Raw genomic sequence first — 10,111 nt, 5'->3', positions numbered from 1 at the left:
ATGGAAAAGGCACACAGGTTTGAGTCCTGACCACTCCTCCTCGCGTTCCAATGAGAAAGGATTTGGGAGCACTTTCACCTGGAAAAAGGAGATAGCAAAAGAATGCTCATTTGACATCAACTGGGCCCTTCCTTGCCATATTTGCTCTGAAGGAAATTTAAAGGTATAAGCGTCCTTGATCACAGAGGGTTATGGAAATACTAAGGGAACATTTTCAGTCTTAATGGAGTGCCTCTAAATCATGTGTCTTGGTAGCACAGATCCTGCTGACTTGGGATTTCAGAATTAGCAGCTGTGAAAAATCCCTACCGTCCATCACTGTAAAAGTCATCATTTCCCTGGGGTCTGAAGCTAGCAGAGCTAAGGAAGAAAGAAAACACACCGAAGAGGAGACACTGCAGGAAAAGCAGTTGGGGCTTTCGGAGTCACACACTGACATTCATCATCATTAGTCAAACGATGAGATAAGCCAAGGGCCGGCAGCCTCCCCATTATTGACTCCTGCCTCTGAAGGGCCAGCAGAAGGTGGGCCAGAGGTCTTGTGAAAAGCCCATGGTCTTTAGCCAAAGTGCCACTTGGGTGTGAGGTGGCCCCATAGAGACCTTCAGCAGAGCCATGACTGGGTACCCTTGGTGTTCCTGCCCTGACCTGTGCACGATGGACAGAAATTTGGTAGAAGGTAATTATCAATTAGAGGAGAACTGAAATGAAGTGTAGGATGGGTTTCTGGAGAGGGTGTGGGTAAGATCAAGAAGGTAAGGCCTCAAGAATGAAGAGACTTCAGGGGCATACATGGTTGTGAACAGAACTACTCTATGTTCACTGAAATCCATTTCCTTCTCTTCTGCATACCGCTGAGGAAGCAACATTCAGTCCTTGTTCTCTGCTCTGAGCTGTCAGGAAATGGCCCACTAGGGTCAGGCTGGAATCAAATCTCTGTGTAACACTCCAGAATCAACTCAGTCTGCTTAGTTAGCTTGGGAAGCCATCAATTACCTGCTGCTTTACCCTCTGGTGTAGGTAAATCTGTATTAAAAGCCAGTTGAGGATTGTAGAAGTAGCACTGAGAAGGAAAGGAGGCCAAGCAAGGGTGCATCAGGGAAAACCCCATGGAGATAAAACTTTGACTTAATCCTGCAGCAGTGCTCTGGAGATAGTGTCTCCATCAGGGGACAAGGGGGAGTTTACACCCTGTACCCATCAGCCACTTTGCCAATGGGCTGTCCCTGGGCAATCCCAGCTGTCTGTACCCAAGGACCAAGCAGATTCTGGCAGCCTAGGGCAGGCCCCCCCAACCAAGATGTGGGTGCTGGTTATTGGGTGGCACACAGCTAGATGTATTCCCCATCCTGCCTTGGCTTAGGCATTGACATGTGACTGAGTTCTGGCTAACGGAATGTGGACAGAAGTAAAGTGTATTGTGTCCTCACCTGGGCTGTGGAACCTCCTACAGGATCCTCCATGCTTCCTTCTCTCACCTGCCTTTCTGAGGCAGAGGACCTAGTGGATGACACTGAAGCTCAGGGGAGGGTAGAGCCTCAGGCAGAAGGGACCTGGATCTCTGCATGACTGCATGGAGCAAAACCTTCATTCTCACACGGCCAGCTGGACTTTATGTGAGCAAGAAATAAATGTCTATTGTGTTAGGCCCCTCAGAATTGGGGGTTTGTCTGTTATAGCAGCTAACATTGCCTAAATTAATTCAATGAAGAAGTTGGACCATGACAAAAGCAACCTTCAATATTGCACTATTGAGCCAAGGATGGGCCCTGATGGCAACAATCCTAATGAGCAAGGCAAAGAAACTCACACAAAAAAACTAGCTGCCTGGATCAAAAATGTCCCTTCCCAATTTGAGAAGCAGGGTAGTATGCAAAAAACAAGTGCTATTCAGGCCAGCAGGTGAAAGCATGAATTCTGCTTTTGTCATTTGCTAGTGATGTGACCTCACAAGGAGGCTTCCTCTCTAAGGCTCAGCTTCTTTATCTGTAAAATGGAGATAACCATGTCTAATTCTTGTGGTTCTATCACTCAGATTCAATGAGGTTATGCATTTAATGTGCCCATACAATGCCTGACACCTAGTAGGCCTGCCTGAAATAAGAGTTTTCCATTTTCTTCCTTGTCTTTCTCTACACCACCATTTCCCCCATAATCACTGGGTAGTGTTCGACCTCAGCAAAATGGCATACACATATACCTTCTCCCAATTTCTCAAGTGTAGGAGAAAGGCAGAGGCTGGTGCTGGCCTTCTCTGTCATGCTGGGGCCACTTGACCAAGGCTTTCATTCCCTTGATTGATCACGTTCATTTCGAACTGCATTTGGCTGCCCAGAGAAATTCATCTCCAGCCTTCACAGTGAACTGGAAGGCTGGCCTGGCCCCAAAGACACCTCAGCAAATCTGCTACCCAGCTCCAGTGGCGGGCAGCCAGGCATCTGGTCCCTCAGTCTCAGTCATGCAGCTGTGACTGACAGGCAGCAGGGAGCTGAAGCTCTGATGTGAGGATCTGCCTTGGCTTCTAGAAAAATAGCAGCAGCAGCAGCAGCGGCAGCAGTGACAGCAGGCTCCATTGAAAAGCAGCCCTGCCAGCACTGCTGAGGTTGATGCCCCGCTGCCCAGGGACCCACACCGGAGGGTAAAACAGCAGGTAATTGATGGCTTCCCAAACTAACTTAGCAGACTGAGTTGACTCTGGAGTTTAAGACAGAGGTTTGATTCCAGCCTGACCCTAGCAGGCCATTTCCTGACGGCTCAGAACAGAGAACAAGAACTGAATGTTGCTTCCTCAGCTGTATGCAGAAATAATCCCTGGCAAGTGTGGGTGGCTCTAGTAGTGGGTCTCAACCCTGGCTGCACATTAGAATCACCTGGGAGCTTTAAAAAATCCTGATACCCAGGCCACGACCCTGACCAATTACATCAGAATTTCTGGGGTCAGGACCCTGGCATCTGTCGTTTTTAAAGCTCCCCAGCTGATTCCACTGTGCAGCCAGAGGTGAGAATCGCTAGTCTACAGCTTTCAAGTACTGGCCCAAGCATTAACTCCCTTGATGTACGCGAGGTAGTGTAAGTGCTGTTAACCCTATTTGACAAAGGAGACAATAAACTCAGACAGGAAGAATAATTTGCTTAGTCATATGCTTGATGAGTGAAGAAGCTGGGATGCAGTTCAGACCTTTGGTATTTCAGTCAGTCACCTTTTGCCTACCCTTCTGGCCTCATCTTCTATAAAATGGGAAAAGCATTAGTACCTACTCTACAGGGTTGTTGTGAGGATGAGGTAACTCAATTCTTTTTTTTTAATTCATTTGACTTAATATGTACATATGACCTTTCAGTGTGCCCAGGATTATTCAAGCACTTTACAAATGTTCATCATTCTCAGTAAACTATCGCAAGAACAAAAAACCAAACACCGCATATTCTCACTCATAGGTGGGAATTGAACAATGAGAACACATGGACACAGGAAGGGGAACATCACACTTCGGGGACTGTTGTGGGGTGGGGGGAGGGGGGAGGGATAGCATTGGGAGATATACCTAATGCTAGAAGACGAGTTGGTGGGTGCAGCGCACCAGCATGGCACATGTATACATATGTAACTTACCTGCACGTTGCACACATGTATCATAGAGCCTAAAGTATAATAATAATAATAATAATAATAAAAAGAAAAAAAATAAAATAAATAAAAATAAAAAAAACTCATCCAGTTTACAAAAAAAAAAAAAAAAAAAAAAAAAAACAAATGTTAACTTAGGTTAGTTTGCTAAAATGCCTCCTGCGCCCTCCTACACCACCCAGGGAAATTGATCTAGGGAGCAATTTAGCAACACTATCAATTGCCTCTAAAATATGTGAACTTTTTAACCCAACAAATCCATCTTTTATAATTTGTGAAAACGGAATAATTAAGGGCCTATGAAAAGATTGAACCACAAGGGTAATAGGGTGATCACTGCAGTTTTATTTAAAATGACAAAAATATATTGGAACACTAAGGTTCAAATATAAGGGATTCATTAAATAGTGTATCAAAAGCAGAAATAGTGTGGCTCAGTTCTAAGTGGTGTATGGCAAATGGATCCTAGAATAGCTTCATGTTCACACCCTGTGTAATGCTCTCCACTTGTGGAGTGTGAGCAGGACCTGAGACTTGCTTCTAACAAATAGAATATGGCAAAGGTGATGAGGTGTCACTCTTGTGGTTAGATTATGATAGATAGATAGAGATATAATACTTATCTTACAGGCCTTAAGGAAACAAACCACCATGTTATGAACTGCCTACAGAGAGGGCCACCTGGCAGGCAACTGTGGGTGGCCTCTAGGACCTAAGGGCAGCCTCCATTCAACAGCCAGGAAGAAGCCAGGCCCTCAGTCATACAGCTTCAAGAAAATAAATTGTGTCAACAACACAAATGAGCTTAGATAAGAATTCTTCCCCAGTCAAACCTCCAGATGAGAACACAGCTTGACCTACCTCATGCTAGCAACCTGGTGAGACTCTGAGCAGAGAATCAAGCTAAACCGTGCCTGAACTCCTGATTCATGGAAACTGTAAGATAACTAATGTGTGTTGTTTTTAGCCTCTGAATTTGTGGTAATTTGTTACATTGAAATAGAAAACTAATAGAGGTATTATTTTAGATGAAAGACATTTATAAAATATTATTAAATTACAAAGCTCAGATTATAAAGGACTATGATGCACACACACACACACACATACACACACACAGACTGAAAAATAGCAATATAGTAAAATTTGGAATGACTTTGATTTCCTTCTTTTTGATTCTCTGTACTTTCTAAAATTACTTTTATTATTAATATAATATTAGAAAACATTGAAAATAAATACTAAATAAAATATTCAAGTGTTAACAGTGGTTATCGCTGGGTGGTAAAATCATGTATTAATTTTATATTCTGAAATTCTAGGAAGTTATTTGAATTTTTCTGCTTTGAAGAGCTGACACTGCCTAGTGTAATTAAACAGAATAAATAAATAACTCTCAATTGTTTGTTCCAGTATGGAAAAAATTCTACCATCATTGCTCCCAGATTTAATTAAGACAGAAAAACCATCCACCTAGGGCCTGTAGTCCATTCTCACATTGCTATAAAGAACTACCTGAGACTGGGTAATTTATAAAGAAAAGAAGTTTAATTGGCTCATGGTTCTACAGGCTGTACAGGAAGCATGGCTGGGAGGCCTTAGGAAACTTACAATCATGGCAGAAGGTGAAGGGGAAGTAGGCACATATTACATGTGTGAAGCAGGAGAAAGAGAGTGTAGGGGGAGGTGCTACACACTTTTAAACAACCAGATCTCATGAGAACTCACTACCACAAAAACAGAAAGAGGGAAATCCACCCCCATGATCCAATCACCTCCCACCAGGTCCCTCCCTCAACACTGGGAATTATAAATTCGCTATGAGATTTGGGCAGGGACACAGACCCAAACCATATCAGCCTGACTGCCACAAATCAAGATACAGGATAACAGAGCTAACAGCACAAATTCTAGTATGACATGGCCAGGATTCTAAGCCTGGCTACCCAAGTATTGTATTTTCTGAAATTGGGCAAATTATTTGGCCTTCGTATATCTGTTTCCTCATCTATAAAATGGGATAATATCTATCTCACAGGGCAAGTGTATCATGGGGACTCAATTAGATCATGTATATAATTTATCTTTAAATGAGCCTGACATGTAATAGGTACTCAATGAACATTGGTTAGTGTTACCATCATCATTATTATTATTAACCAACCTCCCATCGTAGGGGTGGCCAATATTTCCGTCCCAGTATTATTCTTAGGTTCAGTTCTTAAAATAAGTGCAGAACAAAAACATAAGAATTATAATTATGGGCCAGGTGCAGTGGATCACTTTGGGAGCACTTTGGGAGGCTGAGGTGGGTGAACTGCTTGAGCCCAGGAGTTTGAGACCAGCCTGGGCAACATGGCAAAATGCTGTCTCCACAAAAAAAAAATATAAAAATTAGCCAGGTGTGGTGGTATGCACCTGTAGTCCCAGCTACTAGGGAGGCTGAGGTAGGAGGATTGCTTGAACCCAGGAGGCCAAGGCTGCAGTGAGCTGTGATCACACCACTGCACTCTAGGCTGGGTGACAGAGCAAGACCTTGTCTCAAAAACAATTATAATTATGGCATATATGTTCAGATATTAGAAGGAATCTCACATCTCTTGAAAGACCTAAAGTGGATGCTGTGGGATGCTGAAGACACATTTTGCCCATTTAAATGTTAGAAAGAGGTTTAATAAAATTAGCGTTATGCTTCTGCCAGGATGACATGGGGTGGTTGGAACTGGCCCTTTAAGAATCTGAGTCAAGCTAGTTTGAGGTTTATTGCATGCTATAATAAACTGGTTAGTTATGTTGTGAGGTGAGCCAGGTCTAGGTCAAAGCTCTCTCTCAACATTCCAGAGGCCTCTAGGAGCTGGGTGGGAAGCACTCCAAGGCCGCCATGAAGCACAGCTGAAGAGATACAGCTGCCCTTGGGATATTGTCAAAATCTGGGCTTGGCTGGGGCAGGCCAGGCCAAGGAGACTTGACAAACAGGCTGGAGCAGGGGAGAGGCCAACACCAGGGGACCTGTAAGCAGGGCGTCTGTTGGTGTGGCCACAGGCAATAGGCAAACACCCTGCCAGCCAGACAGATGGAGTCAAGGATGTCCTACAAAGTTTTCCCTGTCTAAGACAGACCTGGCCTTTGGAGTCTGGCAGAGAGAGGTGGGCAGAGGCTAGGCCAAGCCAACCAATGTCACAAAGGAGCAAAGTTACTAGTGGCAGTGCCACAGCTCCAAAGTGCCAAGGATGGCTTGTTGTCTCAAGGAGCAATTCTAAGGGATGAGTCTCTCTCAGAAGCATGTGGCTCCAAAACACTCCCATGGACAGGCACTGAATTTCCCCCAGAGTGACCAGAAGTGAAATCCATCTAAATCTTTCCCCAGAAAATTCCTAAAGATCATCCTATTTCCTCAAGAGGGCCTGTGTCCACTCACAAAGAAAAACTAAGCAGCCAAATGGTGGTATCCATTTTGTTTAGATTAGGATCTCAGTAGTGCATGGCAGAAAGGAACAATGTATCCCAGACTCAGAGAAGGGACAGTGCCTCTCTGGCAGGTCTGGCATTCTTATCATTATCCTTTAAAAGAACCTTCGGATGTGTTTGTTTTTGAAGAACTGGCCTTTGAAGATTCCAATCTTGAAATGCTAGAGCAAGTTTTATAACTGACAACCAAACAGATGGAAACAAGTTTAGGCGTAAATATTTTCTTGTGCATGGTAGGACTGTCCACAATTTAACCAGTTTCTTACCCTGGAAGGAAAATGTCTAACTTGAAAGGACACTCTACTCTGGTGCTTTCCTTTTTGCTTTCATAGCCAAAGCCATATCCAGGTCATTGTCTTCTTAGTACCAGAACGCTGGAGGAGCCATTTTGCCCTGCCTTTGGCTGCTAAAGCCTACATCTCCAAATCACTGCTCTGAGGTATACAATACCCAACTCAAATTCCTGTGATGGTGCCAACATTCATCAGGGCAACCAATGCCAGATGCTGTAGCAACTGCCAAATCTCAATGAATTAACATGATAAAAGTTTATTTCTTGCTCATGCAAAGTCCACTCTGTTGAATGGTTCTCCTCCAAGGGGAGACTCAGGAATCTGGGGTGTGTCCATCTTGAGGTTCTACCATCCTGTGGGTGTAAGATTGCCTGGGTATCATCCAACTGCCAGATGGGACAGAAAGAGAGCTTGGAGGGTCCTATACCTAAGCCCTAGCCATCTCAGCCTGAAGGTTACACACACCCCTGCCACTTGCATCCCACTGGAGAGAACTAGTCATGTGTAAAGAGAACTGGGACAAGACAGTCCCTGGCTGGGTAGACCCTCCCTGGCAAAAAACTCAACACTACAGAATAGGGAACCCAAATATTTGATTGTCAGCCAGTCTTTTCTTCCATAGTGCTTCTTTTGTTTCTTTTTTTGAGACAGAGTCTCACTTTATCACCCAGGCTGGAGTACAGTGTCATGATCACAGCTCACTAGAGCCTCAACTTCCCAGGCTCAAGCAATCCTCCCACCTCAGCCTCCCAAGTAGCTGGGACTACAGGCATGCACCACCACACCTGGCTAATTTTTTAACATTTTTTGTAGAGATGGGGTCTCACTCTGTTGCCCAGGCTAGTCTCAAACTCCTGGGCTCAAGTGATCCTCTTGCCTCAGTTCCCCAGAGTGCTGGGATTACAGGCATGAGACATCATGCCTGGCCCCACAGTGCTTCTTTACCTACTGAATTAATGCTGAAATCTTTAGGATGGCATTCAAAGCCTAATGTACCCCCAATTCGCCATGGATGCCATCTTCTAGCTCATCAAGATGATCCAGTTTTCCCCTGGATATATCAGTTAGCTTTCATTCCATAGCAAACCATTCCAAAACTTAGTAGCTTAAAACAACACAGTTCTTCAAGTCACAATTTGCATTGAGCTTAGCTGAGAGGTTCTTCTGGTCCAGTTGTGCTCACCCATGTCTGTGGTCAGCTGCTGAGCTGGCTGAGGGCTGTAAGTCTAGAAGTTTCCTCAGCTGGGACAGCTTGTCATTGCTTCACATGGTCTCTCATCCTCCAGCAGGCTAGTCCTGGCTTGCAAATATGGCAGTTTCTGCTTTATGACAATGAGAGCAGAATTGTATTGAGCCACCTGAGGCCCAAGCTTAGAACTCACACAGCCTCACTTCTGCAGCATTTTATTGGACAAAGCATGTCAAAGCCAGCTCAGATTCAAGGAGTAGAGAACAGATTCCATATCTTAATAAGAGGAAGTTCAAAACTACTACTGTAACCAATGTACTGTGCTCTCCCATGCCTTCTCTACAACGTGCCTCTAACTGAAACCTCCCCTTTCTCCTTGTCTTTGCCTGTGGACAAAGCCCAGTTCAAATGCCTCTGAATCCACAATGGCTTCTGCCTTAGTTTAAGTTGTTCCAGAAACAGAGCCTGAGAAAAGAACCTGAGTACAGATAGTGAGTGAAGAAGTGAAGACAGTAAAACAGATATGGAGGACAAGCCAATATAAGGGTGCTCTACTGACATCACTGTTGTAGGCAGTGAGAGGTAAATTCCACAGAGATCCCTGAGAAGCTACGGGATGCCTCTCAGACAGAGTCTTGCTCTGTTGCTCAGGCTGGAGTTCAGTGGTGCAATGTTGACTCACTGCAACCTCCACCTCGCAGGACAAGAGATCCTCCCACCTCAGCCTCCCAAGTAGCTGGGACTATAGGCATGCACTACCATGCCCAGCTAATTTTTGTATTTTTTGTATCAACGATGTTTCACCATGTTGCCTAGGATGGTCTCAAACTCCTGGGCTCAAGCGATCCTCCTACCTCCACCTCCCAAAGTGCTGGTATTACTGGTGAGCCACCATGCCTGGCTCCCAGCTTCTATTGTTTGAGTTACTCCACTGAACAGTATCTTCCCCACACTTTTAAACTGCTCTTGCATATTGACCAAGCCAGCTCCCACAGCATTAGAGAAAGCCCTGAGGCAGAAAGATACATGTGCCGACTTGAGGTGGGATGCTGTCAGCATGACTCCAAGTTTGCCTGGAACTATCCACTACAGCTGTGTTTGAAACCAGAGGGAGACCAGAGGTTTTGTGAGGTGCCAAAAATGTCAGGTATAATTTCCCTGATATCTTGTTGGAAGTAAATTCTTCCTCCTCAGAGATCCTGTGCTCCAAACTTTCCATCACTCCAGTGGCACCCATCATACAGTTTTTAATTGCAGACATTCATAAATGTGTATAATTTCCCCTGCTGAACTACAAGCACCTGGAAAACAGCAGCCACATTGGATAGAAGTTTTTAAAATCCTATCTTGGCCCCTAATGCAAAGCTCTGTCAGTTTTGTTGGCTGTGTAATAGAAGAAACTCCTAGATCCAAGACATTGGAATGTACTTTTCACTCATTTGCTCTGTCAGCATGTAACTGTAAGTGCCTACAATGGGTAATACCAGAGCATCTGTAAACAAACAAATAAAAACACGCAGAAGACCCACTCCC

This window comes from Pongo pygmaeus, chromosome X (genome assembly GCF_028885625.2).
Source record: "Pongo pygmaeus isolate AG05252 chromosome X, NHGRI_mPonPyg2-v2.0_pri, whole genome shotgun sequence".
In the NCBI taxonomy this organism is placed as follows: Eukaryota; Metazoa; Chordata; class Mammalia; order Primates; family Hominidae; genus Pongo; species Pongo pygmaeus.
Note: the sequence above shows the minus strand (reverse complement) of the source record.